This window comes from Pristiophorus japonicus, chromosome 17 (assembly GCF_044704955.1).
Source record: "Pristiophorus japonicus isolate sPriJap1 chromosome 17, sPriJap1.hap1, whole genome shotgun sequence".
Lineage (NCBI taxonomy): Eukaryota > Metazoa > Chordata > Chondrichthyes > Pristiophoridae > Pristiophorus > Pristiophorus japonicus.
Window position 1 is genome coordinate 65,999,681 of NC_091993.1, and position 14,796 is coordinate 66,014,476.

General features: G+C 45.4%; 1 long non-coding RNA gene across 1 annotated transcript; it reads left to right on the forward strand.

The window, feature by feature from the left end:
- The first annotated feature begins 4,342 nt into the window (after window positions 1-4,342).
- LOC139227770 (uncharacterized) lies at window positions 4,343-13,734 on the forward strand. Its single transcript, XR_011587462.1, has 2 exons — window positions 4,343-6,702; window positions 12,342-13,734. It is a non-coding gene; the product is annotated as an uncharacterized lncRNA (long non-coding RNA).
- The last annotated feature ends 1,062 nt before the right edge of the window (window positions 13,735-14,796 follow it).

Here is a 14,796-nt window from a genome sequence, read left to right on the forward strand (position 1 = left end):
TAATTTTGGCCTCCTGGCCTTGGACACCCACAACCTTTCAAATTGTTTGATACTCATCAGGGACTGGCTGGCCCCCGTGACCAGCTCCATTCATACTGGGATGCCATTGAGGAGCACTTTCATCATCATCGGTGGCGTCCTGGTATATGAACTGTATATGTGCTCCACATGAACTCGCTGAACTTCAGCTTCCAGCGATTTCCCCCAGTATTCATTTGGCCTCGTAGGGCTTACATCGGGCCCGTCCTCCTCGTACATCAACCTGGCTGCAGGCTTCTTGCACATACGCGGCAAGTGACCGCTGACGTTGCAGTTTCTGCAGATATATTGCTGATACCTGCAAGCTCTGGCTGAGTGTTTGCTTCCACACCTCCAGCATAAGCTGGAGGCCCCATTGTTGGAAACAAAAGGTCCATTACTAGTCGATCGTCTCTGACTGTCTCTGTTACTGTCCTTAAGCGCACCATTAACAGGTGTTGATGGCCCCATTACTGGTCGCATTGTCCATTGCGATGGCATGAATCGCCGTTCAGCTAGCCATTGTCTCTGTTGAATTCCCTCTTTGGGTTCGACTGCTTGCTGGGGCATGTCCGATTGCCCTTGTTTGCCTCGAGAACTATGTGTCGCATTAATAATGTTGACTCCTTGGTCGTTTGCCGCATTTGAGCCAAGATTTTTGCCATAAATCATTCTGGTCTCTTCCTCCCCTGAGATAATTGTCTGGGCTATCAGAGCCGCCACTTCCAAGGTCAAGTCTTTGGTCTCAATCAGTTTCCTGAAAACCCCAGCGTGCCCGATGCCCTCAATAAAAATGTCTTGCAGCATCTCCGCTCTGCATGCATCTGGAAACTTACATAGGCTCACCAGTTGCCGAAGATCTGCCATGAAGTCTGGAACGCTTTGCCCTTCTCGCCGCCTGTGCGTGTAAAACCGGTGTCTCGCCATGTACATGCTGCTCGCTGGTTTACGGTCTTCCCCGATCAACTTACTGAGCTCTTCGAACGTCTTGTCCGCCAGCTTCTCTGGCACGAGAAGGTCCTTCATCAGGGAGTATGTTCTGGATCCACAAACCGTCAGATGAGCCCTGCATTTGTCGGCCGAATCCTGTCCCAACCATTCCTTAGTGACAAAACTTTGTTGTAGTCTCTCAATAAAGTCATCCCAATCATCACCAACACAGTACCTCTCTTCTGTGCTGCTAGTGGCCATGCTCACGTGGTTTGAATCCCAATTTCTCGTTGCCAATGATATGTCCTTAATATACAGTATAAATGCACACGAGGCCCATACTTGAGAGAAGGTCACTCTGTGACCAGTTAACTTTATTACCAAGACCTCAAGAGACAGACGGTGGGTGGAGCTTCCCCTTTTATACTGGAAAAGTCCAGGTTAGGAGTGTCTCCCACAAGTTCGCCCCTTGTGGTCAGTGTTCTCAAGGTGTACAACTTAGGTCAGCTTATACATGGGTTACAATGACAGTTATCACTACCCTTCATGAGTTGGGGTAAATTTTCATTAAAAATCACATGTCTTGCAATTAATTTATGAAAGTTAGCATTACTAAATGGAGCATGGAGTGTGGCACCATGTGCAGTGTGCACTGGGGTACGGAAGTGTCACTGAATTGTTTTGGTACAAGTTCATGGCCAATAAACCCCAGGCAACGGGTCCCAATCACATCCACAGGCAAGTACAAGACGAAGAGACAGAGTGAGAGAAAGAGAGACAGAGTGAGAGAAACACAGGGAGATAGAGTGAGAGAGAGACAGAGAGTAAGAGAGAAACACAGGGAGAGACAGAGAGTGAAACATGGGGAGAGTAAGAGAAACACAGGGAGAGAGAGACGGAGTGAAACACAGAGAGAGAAAGAGAATCACAGGGAGAGAGAGACAGGGAGTAAAACACGGGGAAAGAGAAACACAGAGAGACAGAGAGTGAAAGGATCCACCTCCCCCATCTCTGGCTAAATCTGGGCTGTGAGCGGGTAGTTCAATATTTGATGGCGCTGCTCCTCAAATTGTGATTGCACTTCAGTCCTGATCTTTGGGCATCCTGTGCGAGGGGAGCGGGCAGGTCGGAAGGCCTCCTCATAGGATTGCTCCTGGGCATGGCCAAGGTGGCCATCAGCCGGTCCAGGCAGCGGGCGGTCGAGTGGGTCATTCAGCCCAACTGCCTGCCTCTCTTCCGCGGTTGCATCCGAGCCAGGGTGTCCCTGGAGATGGAGCACGCGATGTCCTTCCGCGAGAGGTGGGTGCCAAAGGGACTGGAATGCATCATCGCCCCCGGTAACCAAATTTTAATTTGAACCAAATTTACTGTTAAAAGGTTGATTTGTTTAATTTGTCAGTTTTAGTGACCCCCCTTTAATCAGGGGGCACTAGAGTATTGTTTGCAACAAAATAGTTGTGAGTGGGTAGTTCTAGTTCACGGAGGTAGGTTTTTGACTTTGTGCGATGGTGTGAGTCAAGAGCACGTTTTACATCCCTCCCCACTGATCTCAATATAAATAAAAATGAGGAGATGTAAAATGGGCTGATAACTCGCTATCATCCGCTTCACACTGTGGCACAGAGTCAATATCTACCCCACTGCTTGAAAGGGCACAGGTAACGACGGAGAGAAAATAAAAAAGGGAGAGAGATAATGGCCGTTACACATATCACTTGTGTTTGCGAGCCTCCTCTCCCTTGTAAGCCGCTGGTGCCCAGGGTCGCACAGAAAGCCTTGCTATTGTAATAGCTTCGGGATCCCATTGAAGTCAACTAAAGTGATAATCGGGCGGGCAGTGTAACAGGCGACCGGTGGGATGGGCTTGGCTTGCACTGATTCCTCCCCTCCCCCCTTTCTCTGGTCCTCTCATATGCTAGGTATCTCGCAATGTACAAAATCCTTCCGTCTCGCCCAGCGCCCCATATCTTTCAGACGGCGTCTGTCGGGCAGCTGATAACGAGACGAGCCGCATTTACCCACTCGACTCCCAAGCTCGATCACTCCACGTTGCCCGCCTCAGCTCTGGCCTTCACTCTCCCGTGCCTGCAGAGATCTGATCCGCGCGCCCGCCCGCCCCGAACTCTATTTTTGATTGGCTAGCTTTCTTTTCGCGCCTTCCGCCTGTGGTTTCAGTGCTCGCGCGGGGTGGCTGGATTCAAATGTGCAGCCGTTTGCCGGGGCAGCGGGCGCCGCTCCAAGAGGAAAGTCAGCGCTTCGTGTAGATGACTCGCGAGATCAAGAATTGCGGCAAGTTTTCAATTGAAAAAATCACATGTCTCGCCAATAGTTGGCAAGGGTTGGCATCACTGCCAGAGTGTACTTACTCATTCAGCCATTATGATAGTGCCACGTCGACAAACCAGTTAAATTTTTTTAAATCTTTGAATATTTTGCAAGGTGGAGTGGCCAGCTGCAAATGCTTTAATCGGTTTGCTCCTGTACCTGACTGCAGTTCATCTTAGCTTTGGCAGATAACAGCACATACCAGCCTCCATTGAGCCGTGTTGGGGCCGATAACAGCCCATACACAAGAACATAAGACATAGGAGCAGGAGTAGGCCATTTGGCCTCTCGATCTTGGTTGATCTGATCTTGGCCTCAACTCCACTTCCAGTCCCAGTCCCCCTAACCCATAACAGTTCAAAAATCTGACTATCCACCTTAAATATATTCAATGACCCAGCCTCCACAGCTCTCTGGGGTAGAGAATTCCAAAGATTCACGACCCTCTGAGGGAAGAAATTCCTCCTCATCTCCTTTTTAAATGTGCAACCCTTTTTCCGAAACTATGGCTCCTAGTTCTAGATTCCCACACAAGGGGAAACATCCTCTCAGCATCTACCCTGTCAAGCCCCATCAGAATCTTATATGTTTTAATAAGATCACCTCTCATTCTTCTAAACTCCAATGAGTATAGGCTCAATCTTTCTTCATAAGACAACCCTTTCATCTCCGGAATCAACCTAGCGACCCTTCTCTGAACTGCCTCCAATACAAGTATATCCACCCTTAAATAAGGAGACCAAAACCAGGTGTGGTCTTACCAAAGTCCTGTACAGTTGTAGCAGGACTTCCCTGCTTTTAAACTCCGTATACTTTTTTAATTGTTTTCCTTCAGGGGAGGAGCATGGAATTTTGCTTGTGGATGGAAGCTTCACACATTCACCTTTTCATTTCTGGGCACAAGGTTTAAATCCAGCCCTCATTCATGAGATTGATCGTGCCAATTATCTGATTTTGAACCAAATACTCTGGATATTTCCAAAATATAAACTGCACCACAAAAGTCTACGGTTTCAATATATTTCCATTCTGTGCCTTTAGGTACAAAGGTAAAAAGCCATTAGTTTTGGGTTGACAATGTCTGAATGTATTGTAATCAGCAACAGAGAATGCTAAAGGCATGAACCAACCTTTGCCTACCTTAATTCCAGCCCTTGTTGGCTTTGAGAACACAAGAATTAGAATAAGGAGTTGGCAATACGGCCCCTCAAGCCTGCTCTGCCATTCAATCAGATCATAGAAACATAGAAACTAGGTGCAGGAGCAGGCCATTCAGCCCTTCGAGCCTGCACCTCCATTCAATAAGATCATGGTTGAGCATTCACCTCAGTACCTCTTTCCTGCTTTCTCTCCATACCCCTTGATCCCTTTAGCCGTAAGGGCCATATCTAACTCCCTCTTGAATATATCCAATGAACTGGCATCAACAACTCTCTGTGGTAGGGAATTCTACAGGTTAACAACTCTCTGAGTGAAGAAGTTTCTCCTCATCTCAGTCCTAAATGGCTTACCCCTTATCCTTAGACTATGTCCCCTGGTTCTGGACTTTCCCAACATCGGGAACTTTCTTCCTGCATCTAACCTCTCCAGTCCTGTCAGAATTTGATTTGTTTCAATGAGATCCTTCTCATCATTCTAAACTCCAGTGAATACAGGCCCAGTGGATCCAGTCTTTCCTCATATGATAGTCCTGCCATCCCGGGAATCAGTCTGGTGAACCTTCGCTGCACTCTCTCAATAGCAAGAACATTTTTCCTCAGATTAGGAGACCAAAACTGAACACAATATTCCAGGTGTGGCCTCACCAACTGTAGTAAGACCTCCCTGCTCCTATACTCGAATCTCCTAGCTATGAAGGCCAACATATCATTTGCCTTCTTCACCGCCTGCTGTACCTACATGCCAACTCAATGACTGATGTACCATGACACCCAGGTCTCGTTGCACCTCCCTTTTTCCTAATCTGCCGCCATTCAGCTAATATTCTGCCTTCGTGCTTTTGCCACCAAAGTGGATAACCTCACATTTATCCACATTATACTGCATCTGCCACGCGTTTGCCCAATCACCTAACCTGTCCAATTCCCCCTGCAGCCTTTTAACGTCCTCCTCACAGCTCACACTGCCACTCAGCTTCGTGTCATCTGCAAACTTGGAGATATTACACTCAATTCCCTCATCCAAATCATTAATGTATATTGTAAATAGCTGGGGTCCCAGCACTGAGCCCTGCGGCACCCCACTAGTCACTGCCTGCCATTCTGAAAAAAACCCGATTATCTCAACTCTCTGCTTCCTGTCTGCCAACCAGTTCTCTATCCATGTCAGTACATTACCCCCAATACCATGTGCTTTAATTTTGCACACCAATCTCTTGTGTGGGACCTTGTCAAAAGCGTTTTGAAAGTCCAAGTACACCATATCCACTGGTTCTCCCTTGTCCACTCTACCAGTTACATCCTCAAAAAATCCTAGAAGATTTGTCAAGCAGGATTTCCATTTCGTAAATCCATGCTGACTTGGACCGATTCCGTCACTGCTTTCCAAATGTGCTGCTATTTCATCTTTAATAATTGATTCCAACATTTTCCCCACTACTGATGTCAGGCGAACCAGTCTATAATTACCTGTTTTCTCTCTCCCTCCTTTCTTAAAAAGTGGTGTTAGATTTGCTACCCTCCAGTCCATAGGAACCGATCCAGAGTCGCTAGACTGTTGGAAAATGATCACCAATGCATCCACTATTTCTAGGGCCACTTCCTTAAGTACTCTTGTGAATGTTTAAAAATATATAGACACATTGAAGTTGAGAACGTGGGAATTGTATAGGGACAGTATAAGCTAACAAAGAATTCATGGAGGAATAGCCATGACATCTCAGACTCGAGACTGCGAAATGTTACAACACTAACATGTATTGAAACAAAACCCACAGCTTGCAGAAAAACCTCAAGGTCTTATTAAATCATGATATTAACCTGAAACATTAACAGAAGGTCTTTGTTGAAAATCAGACCATACTTAGGTCGGCTTATGAGTGGACAAAGGGAAAGAGGGATCTAAGAGGATAGGCTGAACTAGGATGTCACTCTAGCCCGATCTTGTTATCTTTTGCCGAAAATGTATAACCATCGTCCCTTTACAATGTAACGTCACTTTGTCCGTAGGAAGTGAGTGCGTTCGAAAAGACTTGCATTCCTTCTGTCTGATAACGTCCCCGATCGGGATTTGCTTTTTAAATAAAAGCTTGCTTTGTTTAAAGCACAAACGGTATTCGTTTCAGTAATTTTGCTGAACCAGATTGAGGTAAAAGAATCCAGGAATCAACATTTGGTGTCAGAAGTGGGATCTCAACGGACGACTGCCGAAAACTTGCGAATTAAGAGCCAGACTGGCCTTGGACGAGACGAGGGGAAAGTGGCCACTGGAGTGAGTATGATTTCAATACTGCTCCAGTTTCCCCCGGTTTCAAAAGTCTAATGAAAGTTTAGCCACTTGCTGGTTCTCAGGTAGTGTCTGAACAAGATCCAGGACAATCTGGTGAATACCTTTCAAACTTAGAATAGGAAAGAAAAGAGACTCTTGTGAACGTCTGTTTAAATGAGAAATGCTTCTGTGATTTTTACTGTAAAAAAAAAGCCGGGGAGTTGTGGTTTGTTTTATCTCCACCTACTTTTTCAAACAGAATGAAAGTTTTTCTCACCCTTCGTAGTGTTGTCCTGTATGTGGGAAGTTTAAGAGTGTGAACCTTATTGAATTACGTATATTCGGATGATAAGTTACGGAGCCAGGAAATGCACAAAGGATAGGTTTGTTGAGTAAAAAAAAAGAAAATATTACATGGTCCCGGTGGTTAAAAAAAAAGGATTTAACATGCTCACTTACTTGTCGAAAGAAAACATTCAGAGAAGGCACAGCAAAACAACTGAGATGGATTCAAAAGGATTAAAAAATATATATTATATTAAATAATACGACCTTGAGGCTGGAACAATTGAGATAACGAAAAGCAGTCCACAGCCTATGTGCCAGACTTCTCTCTAGTTATGGAAAAGACAAAAAAAAAAGTAACGTACTAAATAGGTGCTGGAAAAAAAAAATGTTCTGAGATTTTAAATTATGAGAAAAATTCCACTGCAGTCTAAAAAAAAAAATCACTCCTGTCCAGTTGGCAGAAAAACTCCATTAAATTAGGGCTTTCATTGACTGATTGGATTTAAACTGCGCAGTGACGTGAAAGGATAGGGAAATTTGGAGACTAAAAGAAATTAAATAAGGCTCATAAGAAATCAAATTTAGAAAATTAGGCTCACAGGGAATTAAGTAAGGCTTATGGGGAATTAAATAGAGGATAGGTGTTCAAGTCAGGTGTGACGTCAACCTCGTATATCACTTAGCCCGTCTAGGCACTGATTGAATTTAAATCACGCAGCAACTCGAAAGGTAGGGCTAGATAAGCGCGCGGCGTGGGACGTGCGGCGGCGCGAGCGTGCGGCCGAGTGAACGTGGGCTGATGCAGACGCGCAGCAGCGTGAAACGCGTAGCGACGTGCGGCGGCGCGAGCGCGCGGCCGAGTGAACGTGGGCCGACACGAACGCGCAGCAACGCGAACCACAGGGTGATATCAAAGTCAGTGCTGGTTTCAGTAAGTCTGTTTATTTTAAGTGTTTCAAATCGCGCGGCGACGCGAACCGCGGGGTGACGCGGAAATCAGTGTTAGATTTAGTAAAATTTGTTTATTTTAAGCGTTTCAAATCGCGCGGCGACACGAACCGCGGGGCGACGTGGAAATCAGTGTTAGATTTAGAAAAGTTTGTTTATTTTAAGTGTTTCAAATCGCGCGGCGACGCGGATTTTAAGTGTTTCAAATCACGCGGTGACGCAAACCGCGGGGCGACATGGAAATCAGTGTTAGTTTTAGTAAAGTCTGTTTATTTTGAGTTTGTTCAAAGTCAGTGTTAGTTTCAGTAAAGTCTGTTTGTTTTAAGTTTGTTCAAATCGCACGACGACATGAACGCGTAACGACACGGGACAGCGTGAAAATGGGTAATCAGTTGGATAAAACAACGGCTGCGGATAGTCCGCTACAAAAGTTATGTGAGGAATTCCCTGAAAGAGCTGAAGACTTTAGAAAATTATCAGGAGCCCTGAACAAATTATTAGGAGATGACCAGTGGCCTCTAGGTGGCACTAGAAGCATAGAGGTAGCAAAAAAAGCACAGGGATTAATTTGGAGAAGGGGACGAGGAAAAGGGGACGAAAATTTAATTGCAACATGGCGACACTATTGTCAAAAATTAAAAGATGCATCACTTCTGTCAAGTTGGCAAATAAATGCTATTAAATTAGGACTCTCATTGACAGAGGGAACTCATGTTAAAACTAGACGTCTTAAAAAAAGAATGTGCGCACGAGAAACTTACTAAGAGATCCTCTGGGACCTCTGAGAAAGGTATTGACAGACTACGTAGTCAAATGGCTGGCTTTGCGTTAACCGAGGCTGATGATGAAATTGATGAGTGGTCACTGACTCAGCGCTAAACGGCGCCTCCCGCACCCCCTGGCCCCTTGCTCCTGTCCTCTTCCCAACACCCTCCACCTTACACTCCGGCAAGAGGAGTTAAAAATAACCCCATACCACCAAAGCAACAAACCCAAACTGACTCCTCATCCTCTGATAGCGATTCGGATCCCCAGTTCACAAGCAATATAGCTGAAAGGACCAGATCTCACACTCGAAAGGGCAGAACTATATCTCGATTTCAGTTTATAATGCAGAATCAAGGGACCTGTGGGCCTTGGTAAAGCAAATCTTGAGCCCAACTGAACACACCCGATTTACTCATGATGCATTGTTGGTTGCTCACCCTAACAATATCCAGGATCGCCTAAATGCTATCTTCAATTCTCTCACCACGACCCTTCAGAAGCCCATCAGTATGGCCACAGTATTAGAAACTAAACACAAGCGTGAAGAAACTGCCGATTGAAATATACGGGAGTCAATCAGGAGATAATGCCTTCAGGGCAGGAGAGGATTCTCCTCAATTCTGCGCTATCCTACTTCAGTGCCTTCCCTATTCGGTTGCTCACGCTATCCGGACAAATAATTGGGCAGATAATAGTAAAGCCCAGATGGAAAGGGCGGTTAAATATTATTGGCAGGAAAAGAAAGGAGAGGGGGGAGGTGCGCCCCCAACCGGGTCAAGACTGAATACGTGACTAGAAAGGAAGAGCCGCCTCGGGTGGAAGGACCAAAACCCGACCCAAGGGGATACCAGATGGAACCGCAGTATTGCGTGCAGGATTGGGTGGATAAACAGGGATACGGTTATATCAAACACCCAAATGGCCCGGGCCCTGTTAATTACGGACTGCCCTACTGTCCCCGGCCTGATATGGGAAGAGGTCGGGGCTGGGAAAGACGAGATGGATGCTTTATTTGTGGGCAAGAAGGACATTGGAATAGAAATTGTCCCTCCCGTCAGCACGAAAAAGGAAGAGGAGGAAGAGGAGGGGGGCAAGGGGGGAGAGGACGGGGATCTTACACTAACTTCTCCCAGAACAACCCTTTGGCCAACCGTCCCCCGATTCGTATTGACTACACAGCTTGATTGTGCAGGGACTCTCCCCGGATGACGAACCGATGATATTGTTAAAAATTCGGAATGAGTGGCAACCCTTCTTGATAGATACGGGAGCCTTCATGTCTTCTGTACAATCAAAGCTTAAACTCCCCGCCTTCACTGAAACACAGGGACTGTCAGGATTCCTGGGACAAGTCTCTACATTCCCGGTGTCAGAACCGGTTAAAATGGGTTACCAGGAAGAATCGGTGGAACATCGATTTGTTATCACAACCAATCTGGACTGTAACTTGATGGCTAGAGACCTCCTCTGCAAATTCCAGTTGCATTTGGAGTGTGGAGATGATGGGATTATTGTAAAACAGGGAACCCTTAAGCGGCAGTATACCATTAGAACCCCTCAGTGGTGGTCTCTGGACCTGCCACAGGCACCCTATCACGTGACCCTAGCATACGATCCAAGTGGAAATGGGAAGACCTCTTCACTCCAGCAATCGATGTCCCCCATGCTCAGAGGCAGAGTAAAACCTCACCTTTTCTTAGGCCAGGCACCAGAGAACAGACCAGTGCAGCACCTGAGGCACAGACCATCCATCACGACTGCGTGGCAATGATCCGACTGGAACGATCTAAAAATACCTTCCCAGCTCCAGTGGCAGGACTCCTGGGGAAGAAGATCAAAGGATCAAGGCAGTCGACCTCGAGGACAGAGGCAAGATGGCGTTCCTGCTGCAGCGAGGGGCAGCGTGGTTGAAAAAAGAGCCCCACCACGCTAAAGATTTGGAAGTTATGGTGCGCCAGGCTATAGACGAGGCTGACCCTACCAGCCGGGATGTGCAAATACCTGACTATGTGGATCCTCATGTGTGGGCAGAGGACCACTCCCAAGTGGGTTATACTCCCATTGATCCGATTGAGATCCCAGTGCAGGGCAATGTGGACTGGCCCTCTATCCGACAGAACCCACTGAAATCACAGGCAATCGTAAACTGACCTTTCGGCACTGTACTGCAATTAATCCGGCCTATTTTCTTATTGAGCCACCCCAAGATGAGGAAGAACCCAGTCATGATTGTTTATCTTTAATTTAAGAGGCCACATCAGTCAGGGAAGATTTTGTTGATGTACCAATTGAAGATCCAGACTGTATTATGTATGTTGACGGAATTAATCCAGAAGGTACACGAATCTCAGGATATGCCATAGTAAACCAGGAGAATCAGGTCTTGGAATCTGCCGCTTTTGAAACTGCCTATTCTGCCCAACAAGCTGAACTATTCGCCCTCACCCGAGCCTGTATCTTGGCCAAAGATCTCAAAGTCAATATCTATACCGACTCTTGGTATGCCTTTGGGGTGGCCCATGATTTCGGACAATTATGGAAAAATAGGGGATTCCTAACCTCACAGGGGAATGAGATATCCCATAAACAGCTAGTATCTGATTTGTTGCAAGCCCTCATGTTCCCCAAACGCATTGCTATTGTCAAATGTACCGCCCACACTACCGGAAATTCTCTGGTTGATATAGGGAATCGTTGTGCTGACCAAGAGGCCAAACAGGCCTCTCGTGACCAACAGATGGTAGTGCCTAGAATGATGAGTCAGACTAAAAATCCTGCAAAGGATAAGTTAGCCTCGGAAAAACCAATGCCAACCATCCAAGATGTTATAAAAGCACAGGAGGACGCTCCTGAAAAAGATAAACTGTTGTGGAAATATTATGCATGTACTTATGACAATGTTTCTAAACTCTGGACCACTCCCGCGGAACAGACTTGCATGTCTGACGAGTTGGCTCTATGGGTTATTGATTGTATGCATTTTGCTACTCATTGTGGAGCAAGAACCACGAGTGATACACTTTTGGCTACTTGGTGGCACTCTGGACTCCAGGCGCTCGCCCAGAACATCAGTAGTCGTTGCCTGGTTTGCCAGCAACATAATCCAGGGAAGGGAGTCCCCTGTGATTGGGGTAAAACGCCCCTACCTGAAGGTCCCTTTGAGACATTTCAGTTGGACTACATTGAGTTGCAAAAAGTTCAGTGTTACAAATATGTGTTAATAATAATAGATGTGTTTAGCAGATGGATTGAAACCTACCCTACCCTGGACAATAAGGCTCAAACTGTTGTTAAGGTGTTAATGAGGGAAATTGTTCCTAGATATGGTATCTCAGCTCGACTGATGACCACCTATGTTCTTTCTCTGACTCAGGCTCTGCAACTAGCTCACAACCAGGTTCAAGATGCTCACCTCGACCTCCCAGTTTTACCCGAATTGTCCCTCGTGGCACCAGGGAAGTATGGATTCGGAAGGGATTAGAGCCACAATGGGAGGGGCCTTTTCAGGTGTTACTCACTACCCGCACTGCAGCCAAGATTGAGGGGAAAAGTGCCTAGGTTCACCTGCACCACTGCAAGCTCACCACCCTCTAACGAACCTATTTTACTGGTTATTCTAACTCCTGTTTCTGTTCCAGACTTCCTCTTCTCCATAGCTGAACAAGGCCGTTGGCATCCTAATTGGAACGTGGACCAGTTTGAACTTTTACCCGTAGTGATAGACAGCCAGCTACACCGACAGTGACCTGAGAAGAGAGACGGGAAAACTGAACTCTTTTAATCAGCAAAATAATTGGACTATTTATCTGAATCCTGAGCCATAAGATGAAACTGTCTGTATGCCACAGTCTGTATAATAGTGTTGATATATGACAGTTTCGGCGCATGGGAGGGGAGACAGAGACGAGAGCTCCATGTAAACACCTTTTTGTACATGTCTTATGTTTATGCGCAAAATGGGAACTTTTCTAGATGTTGGGTGTGTTCACATTCCCTATACATTCCCTATAGATTCCAAAGGGGGAGCTCCACAAACCCTAACTGAGACTGTCAGATGGATTCAGAGCCAAACTATCACGAGAGGAGGGGGGCCAATACAATACTGCTGAAGCTCTGGAGGGCATCACAGCTGAAATGGTAGCAATAAGGACCGTAGCATTACAAAACCGAATGGCCCTCAATTACCAGTTAGCTGAGAAAGGGGGAACGTGTGCCCTGATAGGATCTGAATGTTGCACTTACATTCCTGATAGTTCAGAAAACATAACCAATCTCGCTGATCACATAAGAAGGAAGGTGAAGAAGTTATCCACACCAGCAGAAGGATCTAGCTGGTTTGATTGTTGGTTGCCTTAACCTTTGTTGTAAAGTAATGATGGCAAGGTTAGCAAACCCTCTTGTGGTCAAGGGCTCCCGAGTTATGATCCAACGAACTAAAGAACTACTCGACACTAACAACAATGGAGTGTGAACGGATGAATGCGATACTCCTAGAATGATCCTAAGTGTTATCATGGAATGATAAAAGGGGGGAATGTGAATGTTTAAAAATGTATAGAGACATTGAAGTTGAGAACGTGGGAATTGTATAGGGACAGTATAAGCTAACAAAGAATTCATGGAGGAATAGCCATGACATCTCAGACTCGAGACTGCGAAATGTTACAACACTAACACATATTGAAACAAAACCCACAGCTTACAGAAAAACCTCAAGGTCTTATTAAATCATGTTATTAACCTGAAACATTAACAGAAGATCTTTGTTTAAAATCAGACCATACTTAGGTCGGCTTATGAGTGGACAAAGGGAAAGAGGGATCTAAGAGGATAGGCTGAACTAGGATGTCACTCTAGCCCTATCTTGTTATCTTTTGCCGAAAATGTATAACCATCGTCCCTTTACAATGTAACGTCACTTTGTCCATAGGAAGTGAGTGCGTTCGAACAGACTTGCATTCCTTCTGTCTGATGAAGTCCCCGATCGGGATTTGCTTTTTAAATAAAAGCTTGCTTTGTTTAAAGCACAAACGGTATTCGTTTCAGTAATTTTGCTGAACCAGATTGAGGTAAAAGAATCCAGGAATCAACACTCTGAGATGCAGACTATCAGGCCAAGGGAATTTATCGGCCTTCAATCCCATCAATTTCCTTAACACAAATTGCCGCCGAATAAGCATTTCCTTCAGTTCCTCCTTCTCACTAGACCCTTGGTCCCCTCGTACTTTCGGAAGGTTATTTGTGTCTTCCTTCGTGAAGACAGAACCAAAGTATTTGTTTAACTGGTCCGCCATTTCTTTGTTCCCCATTATAAATTCACCCGAATCTGACTGCAAGGGACCTACGTTTGTTTTCACTAATCTTTTTCTCTTCACATATCTATAGAAGCTTTTGTAGTCAGTTTTTATGTTCGCAGCAAGCTTCCTTTCATACTCTATTTCCCCCCTGCTAATTAAACCCCTTTGTCCTCCTCTGCTGTATTATTAAATTCTCCCAGTCCTCAGGTCTACTGCTTTTTCTGGCCAATTTATATGCCTTTTCCTTGGATTTAACACTATCCTTAATTTCCCTTGTTAGCCATGGTTGAGCCACCTTCCCCATTTTATTTTTACTCTAGACAGGGATATACAATTATTAAAGTTCATCCATGTGATATTTAAATGTTTGCCATTGCCTATCCACCGACAACCCTTTAAGTATCACTTGCCAGTCTATTCTAGCCAATTCATGTCTCATACCATCAAAGTTACCTTTCCTTAAGTTCAGGACCCGAGTCTCTGAATTAACTGTGTCACTCTCCATCTTAATAAAGAATTCTACCATATTATGATCACTCTTCCCTAAGAGGCCTCGCATAACAAGATTGCTAATTAGTCCTTTCTCATTACACATCATCCAGTCTAGGATGGCCTGCTCTCTAGTTGGTTCTTTGACATATTGGTCTAGAAAACCATCCCTAATACACTCCAGGAAATCCTCCTCCACCACATTGCTACCAGTTTGGTTAGCCCAATCAATATGTAGATTAAAGTCGCCCATGATAACTGCTGTACCTTTATTGCACGCATCCCTAATTTCTTGTTTGATGCTGTC